The following is a 23268-nucleotide window of genomic DNA, read 5'->3' on the forward strand; positions in this document are numbered from 1 at the left end:
GTGGTCTCTATAACGAGTTTAATACCTGTTTTACTTACAATCCCGCAGCTTGCCCCTGGAGGGGAATATGTCCAATACTCCCATCTCTTGCTTACCGCACTTCTTGTATCGTTCTGCTTTCGCAGCAGCCCTTTTTTAATAAACAATATATAGCTCTTACCTATTATTATTTTTTACATACAAATATGTTCAGTCATGACATTCTGCAACCGTACACTTTGGTACGGATAATACACCAGGGGCTTACAACACCCCATAACATGGTGTGAGAAGACCGAACACTCTAACGAGTGCGGCACCCCGAACTTATAGCACTATATGCATCGGCTCCGAATCATGTCTTTGGTCAATAGTTGGGTTTGCCCGGCTCCCATGTTTTGGTACCTTACGTTCCGCATTGTTGGCTAAGGTAGCGCTGGGAGAACTACTGCGATTGTGCCCCAGTTGAGCTGGGTTAACACCTCAGTAGAGAAAGCTAAAACTAACTGTCATGATAGTGCGAGAGACCGGTCGCTGTTCGCGAGGTTTCTTCGAGTCCTTAAAGACTTATGCCGCTTCGAGCGAGGAACCGGACTTATCCAGCCTAGGCGTGGATAGCGCCCCGAACTCGGGCTTCCGAATACTAGGGGCTTCGCCTAAATTCAAAATTATAGAATTCTATGGCTAAGTGAGAGCGATAAAGCATTATAAGTCCGACGGCCTGGTTCGTTGTGCTGAACGCCTCCCTAGATGGACCCAAGAATGGGAACAAGAGCGCTCAGGTTTATCCCGAACACCCCAACACTCGTGGCATGGGGGTCAAAGTCGACGACTTGCATCTCTCTGATTTGATAAACGGCCGCACAGAAGGTAATATTTTAAATTAACAAGCATTGCTTGACGCATATGAACAAAGCTTCAGCGTACAGGATAACAAATGCGAGTCTACTCAAAAATTACATCTTTGGAGCACTCATCCGCTATACGGTGGGCACCCTTCAGAACGCCATTATAATACATCTCGGGCGTACGATACTCCTTGCCCGGCGGTGGCGCGTCCGTCAACAGCTTCTCCGCGTCTAGCTTGCCCCAGTGCACCTTAGCACGGGCAAGGGCCCGACGGGCACCTTCAATACAAACGGAGCGCTTGACGACCTCGATCCACGGACACGCATCCACCAGCCGCCGCACCAGACCGAAGTAGCTCCCAGGCATGACTTCTCCAGGCCACAGCCGAGCTATGAGGCCCTTCATGGCCTGTTCGGCCACCTTGTGGAGCTCGACCAGCTGCTTCAGCTGGTCGCTCAGGGGCACCGGATGTTCGGCCTCAGCATACTGAGACCAGAACACTTTTTCCGTCAAGATCCCCTCTTCGGCTCGGTAGTATGCGGCGGCATCAGACACACTACGGGGCAGATCAGCGAATGCTCCTGGAGAGCTCCGGATTCGGGTAAGTAGCAGATAATTCACTTTTATATTTTTGCTTTGCATAAAGAATGCCTTGCCCACCGCTATCTTCTTCATCGCCTCGATCTTCTGAAGGGCCTTCTGGGCTTCGGCCTTAGCGGTCTTGGCACTCTCAAGAACCAAGACAAGCTCGGACTCTCGAGTCTTCGAGTCATGCTCCAAACTCTCATGTTTTTCACGAGAGCCTGGAGCTCTTGCCGCACCTCCGCCACCCGCGCCTTCTACTTCTCTCGCTCGGTGCGCTCCAAGGCCGCACTCTTTTCGGCCTTGGAGACCGCCTCCTTCAGGGTCGCCACCTCGGTCGTGGCCCCTGCAACATTTATGTTGGTCCTGTTATTATTCTGCAACCAAGTATTTCTATATACATTTACAGGAGGTACTATGTACCCTCTTTATCCTCGAGCTGCTTCTTGGCACGGCCGAGCTCGCTCTCGGACCACTCGAGGCTTTCCTTCAATACATTGACCTCTGCAGTCAGTGCGGCAAAGGTCAGCAGCGCAGCCTTCATTCCCATGTTGACATATTTCTATTAGACTCATGTGTATATCTTTTTAGATCCTCAGCTCGGCTTTTCTTTCCGAACACCGAACTGAGCATCAGGAGCTACTGTCTATGTGGTAATATTTTTTATATATGTTTTTGAACACATACCTCAAAGCCCGTTAACAGGCTTGTGCAGGCTTCAGTCAGCCCGCTCTTGGCGGACTGAACCTTCTGAATCACCGCAGCCATAACAGTGCGGTGTTCTTCGTTGATGGAGGCGCCGTTAAGCGCCTCCAGCAGATTGTCCGGCGCCTCTGGGTGGACGGAAGTCGCCGGCGTCGCAGGCTTGCCCTTCTTATGAAGGCGCCGCGTGTCGGACTCTGGAACCGCTGATGGTTCCGGAGCAGTGTCCAGCCCGGGGCCGGACTTAGATCCCTCCGGGGCTTTACCCCCTTTGGGCTTGGAGTCCGGAAGGTCGCCTTGTGGTGCCTCCAGGACCACCTCCTCCTGGTTTTGTCCCCTACAGGACTCCACCTCAGCATCGTCTGTAGGGAGAGGGGAGGAGGCCGTCGGAAGTGAAGTGCTATTCACGTCCGACGAAGTCAGAGATCCGCTCGACGAATCGCCAAGCTGAGCTCTGGGCGGACTGCATGATTAGCTTCGGCGTTAAAAGCTATCGAATAATAAAGGAGTGCAATAAGTCATTCGGGTATCCGAACATTTACGATTTTGCCAGGGGCTTGACCCTGGATGGCCAGTCCCCCCTGCCGTCTTCAGCATCGGGGGCGTAGTCCGGCAGAAGGGTCTTCCCCTTCTTGGACCCTCCGCCTTTCTCTTCTTTCCTCCCCCCGTTGGAGGGGGAGAGGCATCTTCTTCTTCTTCCTCCTCCTCGTCTTCGGAGGCGGAGGGTGTGTTGGGGCCGTTGGGCAAATCCGACGACACCGGGCGCCGGGAACTCTTTCGGGTCCCCGTGGCCTTCTCCTTGGCCTTCTTCTCCGGCACCACGTGAGGTCCCGGAACCAGTAGCTTCGCTAAGTGTGCGTCTACTGGGCCTTCGGGCAAAGGGGCCAGACAGTCAAACTGTCCGGATGTCCTCTTCCAGTCCTGTCAAAGGAACGAGAGTTTAGATCCCACATAAAGTCACACTATGAAATTCGGGTATCCCGTCAGGGACTAAATGTAAGCTTACTCCGGAGGCTTGACGTTTGGCGCAGAATCCACGATCCTCGGTGACGGGAGGGGAGACCTCGGAACTCTTGAAAAGCACCTTCCAAGCGTCCTCGTGCTTCGTTTCGAAGAGTCGGGATAGAGTCTGGTGCTGGGCTGGGTCGAATTCCCACAAATTGAAGTCCCGTCGTTGACACGGGAGGACCCGGCGGAAGAGCATGACCTAGACCACATTGACAAGATTGACCTTCTTGGTCACCAGGTCTCGGACGCAGGTTTGGAGTCCGGTCACCTCTTCCGGATTGCCCCATGACAGGCTAGTCTCTTTCCAAGATGTGAGCCGGGTGGGGATGCCGGATTGAAATTCGGGGGCCGCTGCCCATTTAGGGTCACGCGGCTCGGTGATATAAAACCACCCCGATGGCCACCCTTTGATGGTTTCCACAAAGGCACCCTCGAGCCAGGTGACGTTGGCTATGTTGCCCACCATGGCACCTCCGCATTCCGTCTGTCGGCCTTGCACGACCTTCGGCTTGACGCTGAAGATCTTCAGCCATAGGCCAAAGTGGGGCTGGATGCGGAAGAAGGCCTCGCACACAACGATAAACGCTGAGATATTGAGGATGAAGTTCGGGGCCAGATTGTGGAAGTCCAGGCCGTAGTAGAACATGAGCCCCCGGACGAACGGGTGAAGAGGAAAACCCAGTCCGCGGAGGAAATGGGGAAGAAAAACAACCCTCTCATGGGGCCTGGGGGTGGGGATGCGTTGCCCCACATCTGGAAGCCGGTGCGCGATGTCGTTAGACAAGTATCCGGCCTTCCTCAGGTTTTTGATTTGCCCCTCCGTGATGGAGGAGGCCATCCATCTACCTCCCGCTCCGAATATGGTTGGAGAAGGTTGAGGTGGGAAGTGCGGGCTTGGGCGCTGGAGCTCGAGCGCGTAGGGATGGATAAGCAGAGGAGGAAGAAAGCGTGAATGGAAAGGGCGGATTCTTATCCCTTTATATGGGCGGCCAAAACTACGAGCCCCCCACCGGCCTAATAAAAACTCGCCTATCTCCCAAGCGCCGCGGTTAGTGGCGTGGTTGGGTTACCCACGCCTGTATTGATGAGAATCCCGGAATAAGGGGACACGATCTCTGCTTTGACAAGACGTGCCAAGGAAACCGCCTCGCTAAACGCGCTGAGGTGGAACAATAAAATGAATAAAAGCCTGGCCGTGGCATGATGTCACACCGCGGAATACGTCGGCAGATCCGATTAACGCAAATATTATTCTCTCTACGGTGGAAAGTGGAACTTATTTTGCAGAGCCGGACACTACCCTGGTGTTCAACATCTTCTATGGAATATTCGGAGGAGGAACCCGCCTTGCAATGCCGAAGACAACTTGTGCGCCGGACTCGTCATCATTGAAGCCTGGTTCAGGGGCTACTGAGGGAGACCTGGATTAGGGGGTGTCCGGATGGCCGAACTAAGACCTTTGGCCGGACTCCCGGACTATGAAGATACAAGATTGAAGACTCCGTCCCGTGTCCGGATGGGACTTTCCTTGGCATGGAAGGCAAGCTTGGCGATACGATATGAAGATCTCCTCCCATTGTAACCGACTCTGTGTAACCCTAGCCCTCTCCGGTGTCTATATAAACCGGAGAGTTTTAGTCCGTAGGACGAACAACAATCATACCATAGGCTAGCTTCTAGGGTTTAGCCACTTCGATCTCGCGGTAGATCTACTCTTGTACTACCCATATCATCTATATTAATCAAGCAGGAGTAGGGTTTAACCTCCATCGAGAGGGCCCAAACCTGGGTAAAAACATCGTGTCCCTTGTCTCCTGTTACCATCCGCCTAGACGCACAGTTCAGGACCCCCTACCCGAGATCCGCCGGTTTTGACACCGACAGCTAGGGTTACACAGAGTCGGTTACAATGGGAGGAGATCTTCATATCGTATCGCCAAGCTTGCCTTCCATGCCAAGGGAAGTCCCATCCGGACACGGGACGAGGTCTTCAATCTTGTATCTTCATAGTCTGGGAGTCCGGCCAAAGGTCATAGTCCGGCCATCCGGACACCCCCTAATCCAGGACTCCCTTAGCGCCCTTGGCGAAGTTGGTTCCATTGTCCGTGATGATGCTGTTTGGCATGCCGTAGTGCACCACTATGTCCTTGATGAATCGAACGGTTGTTGGCCCATCCAGTTTCTTGATTGACCGTGCCTCGATCCACTTGGTGAACTTGTCCACTGCCACCAGCAGGTGCGTCATGCCGCCTCGAACGGTTTTGAAGGGGCCCACCATGTCGAGTCCCCAGACCACAAAGGGCCAGGCGATCGAGATGGTGCGGTGTGCTGACGCCGGCTAGTGGTTGTGTTTGCTGAAGCGCTGGAACCCCTCACACTTGAGAATGAGCGACTCGGCATCTTGGAGGGCCGTGGGCATGTAGAAGCCGTGGCGGAATGCCTTAGCCACCAGGGATCGCGACACGGCGTGGTGCCTACATTTGCCCTGGTGTATGTCGAGGAGGATGTCGATGCCCTGTTCCAGCTCGACGCAGCGCTGGAACACGCTGGTGGAGCTGCGCTTGACGAGCTCATTGTTGATGATGTTGTAGGCGGACGCCCGGTGCTGCACTTGCCGGGCTTCGATCTCGTCCATGGGGAGAACCCCATTCTCCAGGAATTCTGATATTGGGAGAGCCCAAGACAGAGCCGTAACCACGGCGAAGATGGCCACCAGGGTGGGTTCCGAGTCGGCAGCCCCCGAGCCGGGTTGAGTAGCCCCCGAGTCGGGGATGGCGACGGCCGGGTCCGGGGCGATGGTGGCCGGGTTGAGCCGAGCAGCCCCCAGGCCGAGTTCAGCAGCCTCCGGGCTGGGTTCAGCAGCCCCCGGGCCGGGTTCCGTAGCCCCCGGGACGGGTTGAGGTGTGTCCAAGTCGTCTGGAACATGGATGGACTCAGAGTTCGGTGATGGCTTGACAGACGGCTTGCAGAGGTACTCGAGGGAGACGCCGGACAGGATGGACTGTCAGGACGAGGCGATCTTGGCGAGCATGTCGGACGCTTCGTTCTCCGCGCACGGGACATGGAGGAACTTGCAGCCTTCGAAGGATCCGAATAGCTTCTGGACGAGGAAGCGGTAGCTTGACATGTTGGAGTCGCGGGCGTCCCACTTGCCGGAGCACTGCTGCACCACTAGGTCCGAGCCTCCATAGCACAGGATGTGTCGGATGTCGAGTTCCTTGGCGAGCCGGAGGCCATGCACAAGGGCTTCATACTCGGCGACATTATTGGAGGCGGCGAAGTGGATTTGGAGTGCGTAGCGAAGCCGGTTGCCCTTCGGGGATGATAGCACAATGCCGGCCCCCAGGCCGAGTCGCATCTTGGATCCATCAAAATGCATGCGCCAATGCGTCGAGTCGGGGGGAGGCGGCAAGTACTAGGTCTCAGTCCAGCCGACGAGGAAGTCGGCCAGGGCTTGAGACTTGATCGCGGTGCGGTGCTCGTAGAGGATGGTGTGGCCGGCTAGCTGGATCGCCCACTTGGCGACCCGGCCAGAAGCATCCCGACACCCGATGATTTCTCCGATAGGCGTCGTGCTGACCACGGTGACGACATGCTCTTGGAAGTAGTGCTTTAGCTTCTTGGCGGTAAAGTACACGCCATAACACATCTTCTGGTAGTGCGGGTAGTTCTGCTTGGAGATGGAGAGCACCTTGCTCGGGTAGTAGACTGGGCGCTGGACGGCTTGGATCTTGCCCTTCTCTGGTCGCTCGACCACCAGCACCGTGCTAACCGCCCGCGAGGTCGCGGCTATGTAAACCAATAGTGGCTCCTTGTCGGTCAGCGTGGCCAGGACTGGTGCGGTGGAGAGCATGCACGTGAGGTCTTGGAAGGCATCGTCTGCCTTGTCGTTCCATTCGAATGGGTTTGTCTTCTTCATCAGCTGGTACAGGAGTAGCGCCCTCTCGCCCAGCCGGCTTAGAAACCAGCTAAACGATGCCAAGCATCCGGTGAACTTCTGGACATCATGCAGCCGAGCCGGCTTGCGCATGCGCTCGATGGCCTTGATCTTCTCTGGGTTTGCCTCAATGCCGCGCTCCGAGACGAGGAAGTCGAGTACCTTTCCGGCCGGTACGCTGAAGACGCACTTTTTCGGGTTGAGCTTGACCTTGTATTCGCGGAGGTTGGCGAATGTTTCCTTCAAATCGTCGAGGGGCATGAGGTGTTGCTTGGTCTTCACCACGATGTCGTCCACATAAACATGGATATTGCGGCCGAGTTGTGGCAGCAGGCATTTCTGCATGCAGCATTGGAAGGTGGCGTTGACGTTCTTCAAGCCGAATGACATGGTGATGTAGCAATACGCCTCGAAGGGCGTGATGAAGGACGTCTTTAGGGCGTTGGCCGGGTCCAGCTTGATCTGGTGGTAGCTGGAGTAAGTGTCCAGGAAGGACAGGAGCTCGCACCCGGTGGTCGAGTCAATGACTTGGTCGATCCGCGGGAGAGGGAACGGATCCTTGGGACATGCCTTGTTGAGGCTGGTGTAGTCGATACACATGCGCCAGGTTTTGTTCTTCTTTAGGACGAGAACTAGATTGGCCAACCACTCGGGGTGAAACACTTCCATTATGAAGCCGGCAGCCAAAAGATTGGTGACCTCTTCACCAATGGTTCTTCTCTTCTCTTTAGAAAATCGTCGTAGGGGTTGACGGACAGGCTTGGCGTCCTTGCGGACATGAAGTTTGTGCTCGGAGTACTTCCTCGGAATACTCGGCATGTCCTTGGGGGTCCATGCAAAGATATCTCGGTTCTCACGGAGGAAGTCGACGAGCTCGCCTTTCTATTTGTTGTCGAGGCGGGCACCTACGACAACGTACTTGCTGCAGCTTGGGTCTTCCGGGTTCAGCTTCACTTTCTTGGTCTCCTTGGAGGGCTTGAAGACGGCCTCGTCGGCCGGGTCCTCGGTCGGGATCGACGCAGTGGAGACGAGCCGGTCGAGCTGGCGCCGCTCCTCAGCAATGACCAGCGACTCGGCCAACTTGGCACCGTCTCGGGCGCACTCCAGGGACTTGCGGTAATCGCCAGTGATGGTGATGAGGCCCTTGGGACCAGGCATCTTCATCTTCAGATACGCATAATGGGGAACTGCCATGAACTTGGCGAGCGCGGGCCGGCCCAGCAACACGTGGTACGCACTGGACAGGTCCACCACCTCGAACCAGATTGGTTCGCATCGGAAGTGGCTACTGTCACCGAACAGGACATCAAGCCGGACCCGGGCAATGGGAGACCAGGAGAGCCCGGGCACGATGCCGTAGAAGATCGTCCGGGTCGGCTCCAGGTCCTCGGCCTTGAGGCCGAGTTTAGTCATCGTGTCGCGGTAGAGGATGTTGATGCTGCTGCCGCCGTCGATGAGGACTCGAGAGAACTTGCACGTGCGCTGCGCGACGATGGTGGGGTTGAGGACATGGGCGTAACCACCTAGACTCGGCATGACCGACGGGTGATCCTCCCGGGTCCAGGTGATCGGGCGATCCGACCACTGAATGAACTCCGGCTTGGCCGGGACAACGGTGTTCACGTCCTGCCGAAGGAGGCGCTCGTTGTGCTTGTCATCGCCGAGGCTGGTGAAGACAACGTAGGCCGCGTTCTGGTCCGGGTAGGCGTCGTCGTGCATCGCACCGCCAGCTGGAGGCGGCGGTGGGGGTGGAGGCGGCTGCCCCGCGCCCGGGGCCTGAGCCGGGGGAGGCAGGACGTCGCCCCTCATGATGCGCTTGGTGATGGCGCACTGCCAAAGCGTGTGCCTGGAGGGTCTTGCGCCGCTGTGGTGCTTGTAGGGGGCGTTGAGCATCTCTTCGAAACTCATGGCGGGTTGCCACGCCGTCTTGCCGGTCTGCCGGCGCTTTGCCGCCGGGTTCGCCGTGGGCTCGGTGGCAACGACCAGTCGGTTGTCGTGGCGCTGCGCCGGCTAGTCGGCCTTGCGCTTGTTGTTCTGGTGATGCTGCTGCCGGCTGCTCTCGCTGGTCGGCCTCGGAGGGGGAACCGTCTTTGCCTTGCCGGCTTCATCCAGCGCCACCTGGATCTTCATGGTGGAGTCGGCGTTGGTGTATTTGTCCGCCGTCACCATGAGCACGGCCATGGTGGCCGGCTCGGAGCGTAAGAGCTTGTGCTTGAGGAGGGTGCCATCTCGGCACCCGCTGACGAAGTACTGGATCGCCTAGAATTCATGGACGCCCTCGCAGCTGTTACGGAGCTCAGTCCAGTGCGAGAGGTACTTGCGACCGATCTTCGTAGGCCCTTGCATGCACATGGCGAGTTGGCTAGGGCAGCCGGGTCGCTTGTAGGTCCCCGTGAAGTTGCGGACGAAGGCTTCCTCGAAATCGACCCACGTGTTGATGTTGCCCATTGGTAGACTGTTCAACCACGTGCGGGCCGACCCCTAGAGCATGAGCGGTGTGTAGCGCACGGCGAGACGACGATTGGCACCGGTGATGCCAATGGCCATGGTGTAGTCGGTGAGCCAGTCTTCTGGCTTCACGGTCCCGTTGTACTTGGGGGTGTCGCGGGGGAGCATGAACCCTTTGGGAAAGGGCTCTTCCCAGATGCGTGGGCCGAAGCACGCTGGCCCAATAGCGCCGCTCTCCTCCACTTCCAGGGAGCCAGTGAGCTGGTCGAGGCGGTGGCGAGCGTCGGCGTCGTCGATGGCGCGCGGGCCGAGTCGACTGGCGGCCAGGCCATGGGGGGCCGGGTCGGTTGGAGCCGGACGCCGGCCATGCTGGCCGGGTTCGCGCTGGATCTCTCGGACGGGCTCGTCGCCCAATCCTCCGGCGGTTGTGGCGGCCAGGTCGCGCTGAGTCCGGGTTCGGCCGGAGTGCGCCTCGCCGGGTGGCGAGGAAGCTGTGTGTAGAAGTTCGACAGGTCCGCCAAGGCGGGCGGAGCCGAATCCCGCCGGCTTGGCGAGCTTGTTGAGGCGGTCCTGCTGGGCGTTGGCTGTGTTGAGGTGTTCGCGCATCCGCTCGATGCGCTCCTTCAGCTCCTCACCCACGAGATGGTCCAGGCCAACTACGGCTGCCTAGGCAGCGTGCATGTTTTTTGCTGGGTTCTCGTAGACGGTCGGGACGGCGCCAAGAGCCCGGCCGATCGCTCCTCCCCGGGCACACACATCGGCGACCCAGCTTGGCTCGGCCGCGGCGGGCATGAATCTGTAGGCGGCGTTGCGCTCTAGCTGAGCGGCATCCAGGCGATGCTGGGTGGCGGTGAGCGTCTCGGACAGGTCCAGCATCTGTTGGCGCCTTTCCTCGAGCTGGGTTCGGGCCTCAGTGATGTTGGTGGCATCGACGTCAGTGCCGATGGGGATGCGGAGGCTCTGCATCGCGGTGCGCAACGGATCGTATGGCTCGGTCCTTCTGCTGCGGCCCTGGCTTTGGCAGCCTTCCTTGTCTTGCTCGACAAGGAGGAGGCGCTGACGGTGTCCTGGACTAGGGGGTACTCACCACATCATCTCCCGATCTGTTAGATTGGGCCGAGGACCCCCATGGCCGTATACTCATGGGCCAGTCCGGACAGCTGCCGCATACAAGGAAGATTCCGCAAGACTTGGCGATCAAGACAAGGACTCCTCCCCACCGGCGTATTCGGCTAGGACTCTTGTTATCCTAGGCCTCTGTGCATTATATAAACCAGGGCCAGGCTAGTCGATAGATGAGATATATACAAAAAACATACCATAGGCTAGCTTCTAGGGTTTAGCCTCTCTGATCTCATGGTAGATCAACTCTTGTACTACCCATATCATCAATATTAATCAAGCAGGAGTAGGGTTTTACCTCCATCGAGAGGGCCCGAACCTGGGTAAAAACATCGTGTCCCTTGTCTCCTATTACCATCCGCCTAGACGCACAGTTCGGGACCCCCTACCCGAGATCCGCCGGTTTTGACACCGACATTGGTGCTTTCATTGAGAGTTCCGCTGTGTGTTCGGCAAAAGGTCGATGGCTCGCCTGCAGATCAACTGCGACTTCGGCATCTTCGTCACCAGCTCGACTGGTCACCTTGGTTCGACCGAAGACTGCGCCCTACCTCCGGTCATCATGTTTGGATGAGGGCCTTCATCAACATTAGCTCCGATCTCTATCAAGATCATGGAGGAATCATCCAGGGAGCCCGGGGGCACAACGTCAACATTACCCTCGGGCGACCGTGCTATTTTTCTGGACAGCGAACCTGTATCCGCCGTCACCACTTCCTCGAGCGTCGGTTTGACGATTGCTTTGGTGGAATAGTGCGGAATTACGTCTACAATAGCCACGCTAAATTTCGTCGAGTTCTGATGGAGGAATCTTTGACAATCTACGATATACCGGAGCCCTGTCAAATCTGGACGAGAATCTGGATGAGTTTAGGGCGTGGTGTCCAGCTTCTAGCTCGGACCTCCTATGGAAGATCCAACTGTTCGAAATATTCCCTAGAGGCAATAATAAAGGATTATTATTATATTTCCTTGTTCATGATAATTGTCTTTTATTCATGCTATAATTGTATTGTCCGGAAATCGTAACACACGTGTGAATACATAGACCACAATACGTCCCTAGTAAGCCTCTAGTTGACTAGTTCGTTGGTCAACAGATAGTCATGGTTTCCTGACTATGGACATTAGATGTCGTTGACAATGGGATCACATCATTAGGAGAATGATGTGATGGACAAGACCCAATCCTAAGCATAGCACAAGATCATGTAGTTCGTTTTGCTAGAGCTTTTCCAATGTCAAGTATCTCTTCCTTAGACCATGAGATCGTGTAACTCCCGGATATCGTAGGAGTGCTTTGGGTGTACCAAATGTCACAACATAACTGGGTGACTATAAAGGTGCGCTACAGGTATCTCCGAAAGTGTCTGTTGGTTGACACGGATCGAGACTGGGATTTGTCACTCCGTATAACGGAGAGGTATCACTAGGCCCACTCGGTAGTGCATCATCATAATGAGCTCAAAGTGACCAAGTGTCTGGTCACGGGATCATGCATTACAGTACGAGTAAAGTGACTTGCCAGTAACGAGATTGAACGAGGTATTGGGATACCGACGATCGAATCTCGGGCAAGTAACATACCGTCTGACAAAGGGAATAGTATACAGGGTTGCTTGAATCCTCGACATCGTGGTTCATCCGATGAGATCATCGAGGAGTATGTGGGAGCCAACATGGGTATCCAGATCCCGCTGTTGGTTATTGACCGGAGAGCCGTCTCGGTCATGTCTGCATGTCTCCTGAACCCGTAGGGTCTACACACTTAAGGTTCGGTGACGCTAGGGTTGTATGAATATGAGTATGCAGCAAACCGAATGTTGTTCGGAGTCCTGGATGAGATCCCGGATGTCACGAGGAGTTCCGGAATGGTCCGGAGGTAAAGAATTTTATATAGGAAGTGTTGTTTCGGCCATCGGGAAAGTTTTGGGGTAACCCGGTATTGTACCGGGACCACCGGAAGGGTCCCGGGGGTCCACCGGGTGGGGCCACCTATCCCGGAGGGGCCCGTGGGCTGAAGTGGGAGGGGAACCAGCCCCTAGTGGGCTGGTGCGCCCCCCTCCCCCCTGGGCCCCGTCCTGCGCCTAGGGTTGGAAACCCTAGGTGGGGGGCGCGCCCCACTTGCCTTGGGGGGCACTCCACCCCCCCTGGCCGCCGCCCCCATAGGGAGATGGGATCTCCCAGGGCCGGCGCCCCCCCTAGGGGCCTATATAAAGGAGGGAAAGGGGGAGGGCAGCCGCACCCTGTGTCTTGGCGCCTCCCTCCCCCTGCTACACCTCTTCCTCCTCCGGCAGCAGCTTGGCGAAGCCCTGCCGGAGTCCTGCTGCATCCACCACCACGCCGTTGTGCTGCTGGATCTTCATCAACCTCTCCTTCCCCCTTGCTGGATCAAGAAGGAGGAGACATCATCCGCTCCGTACGTGTGTTGAACGCGGAGGTGTTGTCCGTTCGGCACTTGGTCATCGGTGATTTGGATCACGACGAGTACGACTCCATCATCACCGTTCTCTTGAATGCTTCCGCACGCGATCTACAAGTGGTATGTAGATGCAATCTCTCTCCTATCACTCGTTGCTTAGATGAACTCATAGATGGATCTTGGTGAAACCGTAGGGAAAATTTTAATTTTCTGCAATGTTCCCCAACACCAACCGTTGATAGACTGCGGAATTCCTATATCTACCACCCCTCAAAATTTCAGCTCGATCCGACCGTCCAAACTCCTCGAACATTCCGATTAGTGCATCACATTTAAGATCTGTTTTTTGCGCGAAAACAAATCCGACCCGAGTTCGTCCTTTTTACGAATGGGATTTCGAACATCCTTTTTGAAGGAAGTTTTGTATGGGGTATTGTGTTTTGTTCCCGAACACATCCCGCTAACTTTAAAATCTTTTGAACATGATCTTCAACATCATGCTGGTGTTAAACCAGTCCGGCAATATTGCTCCACGGCTGCCGACCTGCGCTAGACACGTCGTCACTTTGTTGAGCCGAGTTCAACTTCTTCGGATCATCATCTCGGCAAGCCGAACAAGAGTCCGGCATCGCGAAGGATAAAACATGACCAACATTGCCGCCCCACAGATTACACGGAGCGGGCATACCGGCATCACCGCACGGTCGCTTCATCAAGCCGGCATCGACCAAGTCACGACCTGCATCGGCAGGGCTGCACTATTGCTTCTTCAAGATGGTGTCCATCATGCCGACCTACTTCGACACCTCGGCTGGACCGGGGGCTTCGTCATCTCTTCATCAACCTACTCCGGACACTTCGGCGTCGCTAGCCGACCAGCTCCGTCACGTTAGCTGGACCGAGGGCTTTGCCTCGGCGAGCCAACCTTTGCCAGCATTGCCATGCCGTCGTTTTATCGCCCATCAGGCAATGGGTGCGCGTATCGAGTCCCAATTTTGGGAATCACCTTCCTTCGGATTGCTACGACAAATAAACTAGGTGCTATTAATCCCAATATCTTTTGCTTGTTTGGGTTCATTTTTCCCAAGGAATTATTACTCTGGTTTGTCCATCATATGTACACAGGTCTATCAAATGGTGGCCGCATTAACGATAGTCGCATGGTGGTTCAGTCAGTTTCCGTACATAGTCCGGGAACGCCGCATCTCGAGCTTGGACCGACCTGTGAATTCAGGCTTTGTCACGCCTTTACCGCATCACGCCGACGCCCTGTATCGACATTGACTTCGGCGCCAGGCCATATTTCTTTTATTACTCACTTTGCATAAATTATTTATTATGCAACGATTTTTTTAATTATCATTATTACTATTATCTCCAGTTTGCACCATTTTTTGTGCACAGGAAAATGATCCGGGGACTTCGGCGTCACTCTGCCGGTCTGCATTGACCGTGCTATGTCACCACTTTGGCGTGTCGAGCTCTCCGCTCCGCCACCTCGGGACCGGCTCGGGGGATGGAACCTTGTCCCGTATCAAGCTCGGACCGCGTCATCAATACCGAACACATTAACCAGCTAAGTCTCTTTCATGCTCAAAGCTTTAATTTCTAACTTGTGTTTGGTTCGACCAAGCATCATACTTTTTTGGAAAAATCTTGCTTGTAAAAATTTTCTTGTCCAAACTTTGTTTGTGACGCATAAATTCAATACCCAATTCATTTGGGGGCTTCCTTCATGAAGCTTTTCCTCTTGCATATGATTATACTTGTACGGCTTCGTTCCTTGTTCGTGTATTACGCCACAATATGCACCATATTGACTTAAGCGATTTGCAAGATGGGTTGCCTCGCTCCTGTGTTTACCCCTACGTTCCCGATTGTTCGGCTAGGGAGTAAAGGGAGCACCTCTGCGATTGTCACGATCGGGTCATCCGAGCCGGACCTCAGACTGGGTGAAGCCGAAAGCTAGCGCTCTTATAGTTTTCAATGATGGTCGGCACACAACAGAACTCATGAGTCCAAAAAATCTGTTGCACAAGTTTCATAATAACAATGAGCACCGAAGAAAGGTATCGGTGGGGGTACTATTTTCTTCGAAGATGCTTCTTACACCTTGCAGTAATATAGCATAAGTTCTTTAAGCGCGCTTTGTCTGTTACAGCCTTATGGCCTGATTGCCTGGTTATTGGAAACACCGTCGATATTCTCGACAGATGGAGTACATAACACTTTTCGGTCCTTGGCCGAAGAGGGAGAAGTCGACGGTCGGTTAAGACGTGTTTAAAGTTCGGTTGAACATAGATATGATATAAGTACTTCGGTACATGCAATCATTCTTTTACCCAAGTCACTTGGGGGCTCTTAAATTTATATGAGCCGTTTTATGATAAGTGTTCTTCTTCTTAGTCGTTGCAAAGTTTTATTATTATTATTATTATCTATCACTCCTTTTTTCGACACGAGCGTGTGGTCACTAGCCGGGGAGCCTAATTTCTCTCTCAAAGCCGCTAGAGTTTAGTTTGCTAAACTGGCGTAATGAGAAGTACTCCGCCCTCGGGATAGGAGGTTGAAGACGTAGGCTGACCCGCTTGAAGTCTTGAGATAGGATGTATCATGTTAAAGCACGACAGAAGCACTTCTTTTGCTAAGGCCAATTTTTGGATTGGCACCGAACACTTGATCTTGTTCGGACGTCAAGTTTTTACTGACGTTTTTTGGTTTTCCAAGCTTATGGCACTTTTTAAACTATTTGTGTGTTTTCAGCACAAGTCTCGCAGTGCAACGCCGGATATTGCCATATATGCATCGGTTTCGAATTGTGTCTTCGGTCAATAGTTGGGTTGCCTGGCTCCTGTGCTTGCCTCCCATGTTCCGCTTTGTTCGGCTAGGTGTGCAAAGGGAGAACCACTGCGGTTGTGCTTCCAGCTCACATGGTTAAGCACCTCAGTGGAGAAAGCCGAAGACTGACTGTCATAATAAGCGTAAACTGGTCAGCGATCCGATGACGGTGTTAAATGACGGGCCATTCATAACAATGGCCTAAGTGTTTACGGCTTGACCTCGACTGTCGCCAAACACTACCGGGGGCTATTAACTGGCCTCCCAAACTAAATCCTCGATATTTTGCTCTTACATTGGAGCTGAGGTTTCATGATCATGCTTAGCATGACAACCCAAAGAAAGGAACCGATAGCGGGACTATTTTCTTTGGAAGACATTTCTTCTATTAAACAGTAATATAACATATCTCTCTGCGTACCTTTGTTTATAAAACCGTATGGCCATATTGCCTTGTTTGTTGTAAATCTTTGCCCTCATAAAGGCTTTACAAAGTAGGAGAAACACTCCTCGGCTATTGGCCGAGGAGGTGGAAGCCGATGGACGGTCAACAATGTTTTGTACAATACGGATCCGAGCATTAATGACGTAAAGTACTTGGATACATAGAGTCATTACACATAATTTGTGATTTTACTATGGATATCAATCCTTAATTCGGCCACCCGTGCCCGCATTAAGGCTCGGGGGCTACTGGGCTTCGGGCTTATTATTTACAAATATTAAAGGGGCACATCGATCCCCTGATCCGGTGTTGCCACCCAACCAGTGTCTTGGGGGCTACTGCATTGCCTGTCCAATGCAGAAAATTTTAAGTGTAATACAGTCTCCGAGGAGATTTTGATCCTTAGGTTGGTCGACCGCACCCAACCTGAGTCTTGAGGACTGAGCACGCCACTTTTTGTGTCCCGAAGTATTCTGCCGAGCTAGGACTTGATCCTCAGACTGATTTTGCAAATCAACCTGAGTCTCAGCGGCTACGGGGATCAGTGGTCTTATGTCATCCTTCATGTGCATCTCGGGTTTTAGAACAATAACCACCTTGAGGGCTACTGGCTATGTATCTCGGCAGAGAATAAATTGCACCAATCAAAAATATTGACAAAAATCGGCCCACATTCGGGGTGGTGGACCACCTCGGAAGCAGTCCGGCATAAAGCTCGGGCGCTAGTGGCTGGCTCCATAGAGGACATTTCTGACATTAAGCTCGGCTAAACTCCTTCAAACTTCTTTGAACCAAGGTGATTTACGACACCTCGGATACAGTCCGGTGTTGGAGCTCGGATACTTAGTCCGGCATTGGAGCTCGGATACATAGTCCGGTGTTGGAGCTCGGATACAGTCCGACGTTGGAGCTCGGATACATAGTCCGGCGTTAGAACTGGGAAGCAGTCCGGCATTGGTGCTCAGATGCAAAAGATACCTCGAATGCAGTCCGGTGTTGGAGCTCGGACGCAGGAGGACGCTGCCGCCCGGGAACAACTTCAAACCCGAGGTGTGGCATAAAAATAACAAGGCATTGATAAGGGCCGGAAACTTAAAGGGGCTCCTCGGATACCCGACGTGTAAACTCGTCGAATGCATTTCGGCGATCCTCAAGATCGAAGATGAGAAGATTTGTTGAACCAGTTTTCAAGCCCGATGACTGAAGATGAAGAACGGTTCGGAAGAATTGAGGCGCGTCCCTAAACTTGAAGACCGGTTCAGGGGGCTACTGACGGTGTCCTGGACTAGGGGGTACTCACCACATCATCTCCCGGTCTGTTAGATTGGGCCGAGGACCCCCATGGCCGTATACTCATGGACCCCCATGGAAGATTCCGCAAGACTTGGCAATCAAGACAAGGACTCCTCCCCACCGGCGTATTCGGCTAGGACTCTTGTTATCCTAGGCCTCTGGTGCATTATATAAACCAGGGCCAGGCTAGTCAATAGATGAGATATATACAACAATCATACCATAGGCTAGCTTCTAGGGTTTAGCCTCTCTGATCTCGTGGTAGATCAACTCGTGTACTACCCATATCATCAATATAAATCAAGCAGGAGTAGGGTTTTCCCTCCATCGAGAGGGCCCGAACTGAAGGAAATATGCCCTAGAGGCAATAATAAAGTTATTATTTATTTCCTTATTCCATGATAAATGTTTATTATTCATGCTAGAATTGTATTAACCGGAAACATAATACATGTGTGAATACATAGACAAACATAGTGTCACTAGTATGCCTCTACTTGACTAGCTCGTTAATCAAAGATGGTTATGTTTCCTAGCCATGGACAAAGAGTTGTCATTTGATTAATGGGATCACATCATTAGGAGAATGATGTGATTGACATGACCCATTCCGTTAGCCTAGCACTTGATCGTTTAGTATGTTGCTATTGCTTTCTTCATGACTTATACATGTTCCTGTAACTATGAGATTATGCAACTCCCGTTTACCGGAGGAACACTTTGGGTACTACCAAACGTCACAACGTAACTGGGTGATTATAAAGGAGTACTACAGGTGTCTCCGAAGGTACATGTTGAGTTGGCGTATTTCGAGATTAGGTTTTGTCACTCCGATTGTCGGAGAGGTATCTCTGGGCCCTCTCGGTAATGCACATCATTATAAGCCTTGCAAGCAATGTGACCAAATGAGTTGGTTACGGGATGATGCATTACGGAACGAGTAAAGAGACTTGCCGGTAACGAGATTGAACTAGGTATTGGATACCGACGATCAAATCTCGGGCAAGTAACATACCGATGACAAAGGGAACAACGTATGTTGTTATGCGGTTTGACCGATAAAGATCTTCGTAGAATATGTAGGAACCAATATGGGCATCCAGGTCCCGCTATTGGTTATTGACCGAGAATGGTTCTAGGTCATGTCTACATAGTTCTCGAACCCGTAGGGTCCGCACGCTTAACGTTACGATGACAGTTTTATTATGAGTTTATAAGTTTTGATGTACCGAAGTTTGTTCGGAGTCCCGGATGTGATCACGGACATGACGAGGAGTCTCGAAATGGTCGAGACATAAAGATTGATATATTGGAAGCCTATGTTTGGACATCGGAAAGGTTCCGGGTGAAATCGGGATTTTACCGGAACAACCGGGGGGTTACCGGAACCCTCCCGGGGGTTAATGGGCCTTAGTGGGCCATGAGGGAGAAGAGGAGGGCCGGCCAGGGCAGGCCGCGCACCCCTCCCCCTAGTCCGAATAGGACAAGGAAGGGGGGCGGCGCCCCCCTTTCCTCTTTCCCCTCCCCCCTTTCCTTCTCCACCAAGGCAAGAGGGGGGAGTCCTACTCCCGATGGGAGTAGGACTCCTCCAGGCGCACCCCAAGGGGGCCGGTCGCACCTCCCCCTCCCTCTTTATATACGGGGGCAGGGGGCACCCCATAACACACAAGTTGATCTACGGATCGTTCCTTAGCCGTGTGCGGTGCCCCCCCCCCACCATATTCCACCTCGGTCATATCGTCGCGGAGTTTAGGCGAAGCCCTGCGCCGGTAGAGCATCATCATCGTCACCATGCCGTCATGCTGACGGAACTCCATCCCCGAAGCTTTGCTGGATCGGAAGCCCGGGGATCGTCATCGAGCTGAACGTGTGCTGAACTCGGAGGTGCCGTACGTTCGGTGCTTGGATCGGTCGGATCGTGAAGACGTACGACTACATCAACCGCGTTGTCATAACGCTTCCGCTTACGGTCTACGAGGGTACGTGGACAACACTCTCCCCTCTCGTTGCTATGCCATCACCATGATCTTGCGTGTACGTAGGAAATTTTTGAAATTACTACGTTCCCCAACAGTGGCATCCGAGCCTAGGTTTTATGCGTTGATGTTATATGCACGAGTAGAACACAAGTGAGTTGTGGGCGATACAAGTCATACTGCTTACCAGCATGTCATACTTTGGTTCGGCGGTATTGTGAGATGAAGCGGCCCGGACCGACATTACGCGTACGCTTACGCGAGACTGGTTTCACCGTTACGAGCACTTGTGCTTAAAGGTGGCTGGCGGGTGTCTGTCTCTCTCACTTTAGCTGAATCGAGTGTGGCTACGCCCGGTCCTTGCGAAGGTTAAAACAGCACTAACTTGACGAACTATCGTTGTGGTTTTGATGCGTAGGTAAGAACGGTTCTTGCTAAAGCCCGTAGCAGCCACGTAAAATTTGCAACAACAAAGTAGAGGACGTCTAACTTGTTTTTGCAGGGCATGTTGTGATGTGATATGGTCAAGACGTGATGCTATATTTTATTGTATGAGATGATCATGTTTTGTAACCGAAGTTATCGGCAACTGGCAGGAGCCATATGGTTGTCGCTTTATTGTATGAAATGCAAACGCCCTGTAATTGCTTTACTTTATCACTAAGCGGTAGCGATAGTCGTAGAAGCAATAGATGGCGTAACGACAACGATGCTACGATGGAGATCAAGGTGTCGCGCCGGTGACGATGGTGATCACGACGGTGCTTCGAAGATGGAGATCACAAGCACAAGATGATGATGGCCATATCATATCACTTATATTGATTGCATGTGATGTTTATCCTTTATGCATCTTATCTTGCTTTGATTGACGGTAGCATTTTAAGATGATCTCTCACTAATTATCAAGAAGTGTTCTCCCTGAGTATGCACCGTTGCGAAAGTTCTTCGTGCTGAGACACCACGTGATGATCGGGTGTGATAGGCTCTACGTTCAAATACAACGGGTGCAAAACAGTTGCACACGCGGAATACTCAGGTTAAACTTGACGAGCCTAGCATATACAGATATGGCCTCGGAACACGGAGACCGAAAGGTCGAGCGTGAATCATATAGTAGATATGATCAACATATGATGTTCACCGTTGAAACTACTCCATCTCACGTGACGATCGGACATGGTGTAGTTGATATGGATCACGTAATCACTTAGAGGATTAGAGGGATGTCTATCTAAGTGGGAGTTCTTAAGTAATATGATTAATTGAACTTAAATTTATCATGAACTTAGTCCTGGTAGTATTTTGCAAATTATGTTGTAGATCAATAGCTTGCGTTGTTGCTTTCATATGTTTATTTTGATATGTTCCTAGAGAAAATTGTGTTGAAAGATGTTAGTAGCAATGATGCGGATTGGATCCGTGATCTGAGGTTTATCCTCATTGCTGCACAGAAGAATTATGTCCTTGATGCACCGCTAGGTGACAGACCTATTGCAGGAGCAGATGCAGACGTTATGAACGTTTGGCTAGCTCAATATGATGACTACTTGATAGTTTAGTGCACCATGCTTAACGGCTTAGAATCGGGACTTCAAAGACGTTTTGAACGTCATGGACCATATGAGATGTTCCAGGAATTGAAGTTAATATTTCAAGCAAATACCCGAGTTGAGAGATATGAAGTCTCCAACAAGTTCTATAGCTAAAAGATGGAGGAGAATCGCTCAACTAGTGAGCATGTGCTCAGATTGTCTGGGTACTACAATCGCTTGAATCAAGTGGGAGTTAATCTTCCAGATAAGATAGTGATTGACAGAATTCTCTAGTCACCATCACCAAGTTAGTAGAACTTCGTGATGAACTATATATGCAAGGGATGACGAAAACGATTCCCGAGCTCTTCGTGATGTTGAAATCGACGAAGGTAGAAATCAAGAAAGAGCATCAAGTGTTGATGATTGACAAGACCACTAGTTTCAAGAAAAGGGCAAAGGGAAAGAAAGGGAACTTCAAGTAGAATGACAAGCAAGTTGTCACTCCCGCGAAGAAGCCCAAAGCTGGACCAAAGCCTGAAACTGAGTGATTATACTGCAAAGGAAATGGTCACTAGAAGCGGAAATGCCTTGAATATTTGGTGGATAAGAAGGATGGCAAAGTGAACAAGGGTATATTTGATATACATGTTATTGATGTGTACCTTACTAGTGTTTATAGTAACCCCTGAGTATTTGATACTTGTTCGGTTGCTAAGATTAGTAACTCGAAACAGGAGTTACAGAATAAACAGAAACTAGTTGAGGGTGAAGTGACGATGTGTGTTGGAAGTGGTTCCAAGATTGATATGATCATCATCGCACACTCCCTATACTTTCGGGATTAGTGTTAAACCTAAATAAATGTTATTTGGCGTTTGCGTTGAGCATGAATATGATTTGATCATGTTTATTGCAATACGGTTATTCATTTAAAATCAGAGAATAATTGTTGTTCTGTTTACATGAATAAAACCTTTGATGGTCATACACCCAATGAAAATAGTTTGTTGGATCTCGATCGTAGTGATACACATATTCATAATATTGATGCCAAAAGATGCAAAGTTGATAATGATAGTGCAACTTATTTGTGGCACTGCCGTTTGGGTCATATCGGTGTAAAGCGCATGAAGAAACTCCATAAAGATGGATTTTCGGAATCACTTGGTTATGAATCATTTGATGCTTGCGAACCGTGCCTTTTGGGCAAGATGACTAAAAACTCCGTTCTCTGGAACAATGGAACAAGCTACTGACTTATTGGAAATAATACATACCGATGTATGCGATCCAATGAGTGTTGATGCTCGTGGCAAGTATCGTTATTTTCTGACCTTCACAAAATGATTTGAGCAGATATGGGTATATCTACTTGATGAAACATAAGTCTGAAATATTGAAAGGTTCAAAGAATTTCAGAGTGAAGTGGAAAAATCATCGTAACAAGAAAATAAAGTTTCTACGATCTGATCGCGGAGACGAATATTTGAGTTACGAGTTTGGTCTTCAATTAAAACAATGTGGAATAGTTTCACAACTCACGCCACCTGGAACACCACAATGTATGGTGTGTCCGAACGTCGTAATCGCACTTTATTGGATATGGTGCGATCTATGATGTCTCTTATCAGTTTACCACTATCGTTTTGGGGTTATGCATTAGAGACAGCTGCATTCACGTTTAAAAGGGCACCATCTAAATCCGTTGAGACGACACCGTATGAACTATGGTTTAGCAGTAAACCTAAGCTGTCGTTTCTTAAAGTTTGGAGTTGCGATGCTTATATGAAAAAGGTTTTCAACTTGATAAGCTTGAACCCAAATCGGAGAAGTGCGTCTTCATAGAATACCCAAAGGAAACTGTTGGGTACACCTTCTATCACAGATCCAAGGCAAAACATTCGTTGCTAAGAATGGATCCTTTCTAGAGAAGGAGTTTCTCTCGAAAGAAGTGAGTGGGAGGAAAGTAGAACTTGATGAGGTAACTGTACCTGCTCCCTTATTGGAAAGTAGTTCATCACAGAAATCTGTTCCTGTGACTACTACACCAATTAGTGAGGAAGTTAATGATGATGATCATGAAACTTCAAATTAAGTTACTACAGAACCTCGTAGGTCTTCCAGAGTAA

The sequence above is a fragment of the Triticum aestivum genome, chromosome 7B, assembly GCF_018294505.1.
Source record: "Triticum aestivum cultivar Chinese Spring chromosome 7B, IWGSC CS RefSeq v2.1, whole genome shotgun sequence".
Taxonomy (NCBI): Eukaryota; Viridiplantae; Streptophyta; class Magnoliopsida; order Poales; family Poaceae; genus Triticum; species Triticum aestivum.